This window comes from Prunus dulcis, chromosome 4, assembly GCF_902201215.1.
Source record: "Prunus dulcis chromosome 4, ALMONDv2, whole genome shotgun sequence".
NCBI lineage: Eukaryota > Viridiplantae > Streptophyta > Magnoliopsida > Rosales > Rosaceae > Prunus > Prunus dulcis.
In genome coordinates, this window is record NC_047653.1 from 18,980,493 (window position 1) to 18,985,492 (window position 5,000).

The 5,000-nt window shown below is 34.8% G+C and overlaps 1 pseudogene; it reads right to left on the reverse strand.

Annotated features, from left to right (window-relative positions):
- Window positions 1–4,767: 4,767 nt before the first annotated feature.
- Window positions 4,768–5,000, reverse strand: part of LOC117625567 — a 952-nt pseudogene continuing 719 nt past the window's right edge.

The window sequence follows — 5,000 nt, forward strand, 5'->3', positions numbered from 1 at the left end:
TTTTCCGATTTTTGGCGTGTATGATCTCGAAGTATAAAAAAACAAGTTTGACGGTTGGATCGTTGAAACTAGTTTTGTAGAATGCATATGCCATCAAAACAATATATTCACTGACAATTAAGAGTTCATTTATACTTTCGTTAAATATAACATAACATTTTGTGGTATCCACTAGTGCAAATGTTTTAAATTGAAGATCAAATTCAGTCATTGTATTCATATAGGGTCAAGCAGTGTAGCTGTAAAAAAATCATCAAAATCGGAGTTAAAATAACCGTTAAATCGTGATTTTTCATTTATAACTATCGAAAAGTTTTGTCCCGTTACTAGATCTCTGAATGTTTGTTTTTTGTGATTTTTTTTGGGGTATACGATCTTGAAGTATATACAAACAAGTCTTATGGTTAGATCGTTGAAGTGTGTGTGTGTGTGTATATATATATATTTATTTATTAAGTAGCTTTAAATTTATTTATTTTGTACATATAACACTTAAGAAATTGAATAGTATATACATTTATTAAGTAACTTTCACCTTAATTATATTTTAAATCATAAAATAAAATATTTTTATTTTTTATTATTCATAACAATTATTTTTATAAATATTGTGCTACGAACCAATTTTTCATCTCTCAAAAGTTTGCGCGACCAACAGTTCGTCGTGCAAAACTCAAAAAATTTGGGCGAGTACCAAAAATGGGACGCGGGTTTTTAAAATTAAAAAAAAAAAAATTTTAGACTTTGTGCGACCAATATTTTTTGTCGCGCAAAAATTTGGGCGGGTACTAAAAATGGGACACGGGAATTTTTTTATATAATTGTTTTAGACTTTGCGCTACCAATATGTATTTTTCCTCGAGCAAAAATTTAAAGATTTTGGCGGGTACCAAAAATGGGATGCGGGAATTTTTTTTTAAAAAAAATAATTTTTTTAGACTTTGCGCGACCAATATTCCTATATTCGTCGCGCAAAACTTTGCGAGACCAATATTTTTCGTCGCGCAAAAATTTGGGCGGGTACCAAAAATGGGACGCGGGAATTTTTTTATATAATTGTTTTAGACTTTGCGCGACCAATATGTATTTTTCCTCGGGCAAAAATTTAAAGATTTTGGCGGGTACCAAAAATGGGATGCGGGAATTTTTTTTTAAAAAAATAATTTTTTAGACTTTGCGCGACCAATATTCCTATATTCGTCGTGCAAAACTTTGAGAGACCAATATGTTTCGTCGCGCAAAACTTTGCGCGACCAATATATATTTTTCGTCGCGCAAAAATTTGGGCGGGTACCAAAAATGGGACGCGGGAATTTTTATATATAATTATTTTAGACTTTGCGCGACCAATAAGTATTTTTCGTCGCACAAAAATTTAAAAATTTTGGCGGGTACCAAAAATGGGATGCGGGAATTTTTATTTTCAAAAAATAATTTTTAGACTTTGCGCGACCAATATGTTTCGTCGCGCAAAACTTTGCGCGACCAAGCGTATTTTTGTCGCGCAAAGTGATACGGTTTTTAAAAACCGAAATAACTCCTCCACCATTTTCTCAATTTCTTTCTCTACTCTTACCTCTCTTCTCTCTTTCCCTCTCCCCAAATCCCACCCTTTCTCTCACACTCATTCCTCTCACTTAATCTCTCATCTCTCTCTTCACTATCTCTCACTCTCACTCACTCTCTCATCTATCTTTTCACTATCTCTCACTCTCTCATCTCTTTATCACTATCTTATCTAATTCTCTCACTTCTCCCTCTCATTCTCACTCACTCTCAATCTTGCTAAAAGGTATATTCTCTCCAAATTTTAAATTTTTTTTCATTAATATGTGTTTTTGGAGTTAGTTTTGAGTTTGTGTGGGGTTTGGGGTTGAGTAAAGGGGAGAGATTGGAGTTTGGGTTGGATTTGTGGTATAACAATTTTAGGGGAGATTATGTATTCTTTTTTTTGTTGTTGTTGTTATTTGACCATATTTGTTTTTTTTGTAGGTAATCATCGAGACTTTGATGGCTAAAGTTGAGGATTAGGAAGCTATCAAAACATATTATCCACCATTACCACCACAATATGCTTGTATTAGGATTTTATTATTGTACTTTGTTAATTCATGTGTACATTTTGAATATTATATATATAAATATTTATTGGATAATTTGATCACTATTTTTCATATGTAATTTTATTTTGAATATGTCAATTTAAATTAAAGTAATTAAGAAAAATCTTACAATTAAATTAAATTTAAAAAGTAAAAATTTGAAAAAATTACTATAATTAAATTAATATCAATTTAAATTAAAGTGATTTAAAAAAAATCATACAATTAAATTATATTTAAAAAATAAAAATTTGAATAAATTAATATTAAAGAAATAATAATAAAAAGTAAAAATTAGTTTATTTTAATTAAAAAATTTAAAACACAAAAAAATATTTCGTCGCGCAAATATTTGCGCGACGTTAGTGTTTGTCGCGCAAAACTCTAAAAATGTGGGCGGGTACCAAAAATGGAACGCGGGAATTTTTTATTTTTTAAATTTTTTTGAGACTTTGCACAACCAATGTTTTTTGTCGCGCAAAGTCACTTTGCGCGACCAATTTGTTTCGTCGCGCAAAATTTTGCGGGACCAATATTTTTTCGTCGCGCATCCCGCAAAATTTTTTCGTCGCGCAAAGTCACTTTGCGCGACCAATGAAAAAACTTGGTCGCGCAAAGTCTTTCTTCACGATCTTTGCATGACGGAGTCTGCGCGACGAAGTTTTTGTCGCGTTAAAATTTGTGCGACTACAATGTATTTTGCGCGACGAAATTCTCTTCGTCGCGCAAAGTGTAAAATGTAGTAGTGCATATACGTATATAAATATGTGGATGCATTGATTTTAGTACGAATATAATGAAGAGGAAAATTCGGTTTTGTATAACTGTTTTTACAGTAGGGTTAGTATGTTCATATGCTATTTTTCTAAACTTTGTTTTGGGTCCACTCACCCTTTTTGTTGTTTTACGCCCCCAGGCAGTAGACATGCACAGGAATCCACCACCGGGCTGTTTCCCATCTTCCGCACCTTTCCTTTGATGTAGAATTTTTGTTTTGTAAAAGGACTAACTCCTTTGTAAATTCTTAGTAGTTGCTCTGATATTTTGCCCTAGATTGAGAACTGAACTGTTGGAATGTATATTTACGTATGCTGACAGTTGGTTGTATAAATATATATACTTGTTTTGGCATGTGTAAATTATTGGTATTGAGCCAGTTACAAGGGAAACTCTGCCGGTTTTTCGGTAGAAGTCAACCTTATTTTATCTTGCTTTGCATAGAAGGGCAAATAGGTCATTTGTGCCCGACATTCGCCAGGTGTCGGACACACACAGGGTCCGGCTCGGATTCCATAGCGAAATTTGGATCGGGTCCTGTCAACTTGGTATCAGAGCATTAGTAGGTTTCATTTCTTGTAGACTTTGCACCTTGTGCATCCTCGTTTTCCTGAAAATCTGTTTCTCGTGACAGTACAGATGGGCCCTAAGCGTGGTGGTGTCCGTAGAGGGACTAGACAGTCATCCCGACAAAGGGGACAGGATCCCCTGCTCGGGCAAGAGGAAGTTCTTGTTCCTGCACCGGTACCTGAACCGGTAGAGCAGTCTGTTGTTGGAGGCTCATCAAGAGCCGTACCGGCTGTGCCTACTATGCAGGGAGATCCCAACTTCCAGCAGACTTTGGAGTTGCTGGCTCATGCTTTAGCCAGGACTGGGCAGCCTAGAGATCCCTCCCTGGGATATGCTGATCAAGCAAAGAGGATTGGGGCCACAGATTTTGACGGTGATGGTACCCCAGCAGTAGCTGAGGAATGGATTGAAAGGATAGAGCGGATCATGGAGGTCATGGCTGTTCCACAGAACAGCAGGGTTACTCTAGCCACTTTCTTCTTGATCAGAAATGCCAGACATTGGTGGGACTCGGTTAAAAGGAGATATCGGGATCCTTTAACCATTCAAAGGAGACATTCGCCAGGTATCGGACATGCACAGGGTTCAACTCGGATTCCAAAGCGGAATTTGGATCGGGTCCTGTCAGTCCAACTATTGCATGGATTGGAATTTTTTTTTTGTGGAGCCCACTGAGACAGAAGTAGCCACGTGCAAGGGCAAAAAACTGGGGCCCGCGACAGCTATGCTGCAGAGGGGTGTCATGGCTTTTTTTTTTTTTATAAATATATTTATTCCAACAGTAATCCAAATCAACGATCCAAATTAAATCAAAGCTATTTTAACGGTAAGAAAAAAGATCCAACGACTGAAATTTAAATTCAATGGTCAAAATAATATTTTAAATTAATCTAAATCAGTTCCAACCCCAAAACTAACTCCAAACTCTATAAATAACCACCTATTTCTCAAATAAAATAATATTTGTGGAATTTCAATTTTTAAGTCAAATTGTTCAAAAAATTAAATTATAAAGTTATTTAAAAAGATTAAATACAATTCAATAAAATTTAAGTATGAGGGATTGGGAAAAAAACGGTTTGAGTTCGGACAAAACCCAAATATTTACTTTTTAGAAAAGAGAAATTTGAGACTTTTCTTCCATGGTGAGACTTTTGTTCACATCCTCACAATAATAACCGTAAATTACTCAAATGGTCCTCAAACTTGTACTCGATTTACATTTTGGTCCTTAAATTAAATTATTAGTCCAAATAGTACATAAACTTTATTTTAATCGCCAATTTGATCCAACTGTTACATTTTCTGTTAAATGTAACTAAATTTTAGGGGCAAATACGACTTTTCATAATTAACAAATAAAATAGGATTAAAATAAATACAAAATTAGAAAATAATTGAAGAAAAAGAGAAAAAAACAAAAGTGTTTGGTCCCTTTGACGTCTCTTCCTCTTCCAATAGAACCCATTTTTCTGGAGAACTCCCACACCCCATTCTCAAATTGCCTCCCATTATTAATCCAATCTGAGTAAACCCCTCCTCCAATCCCCT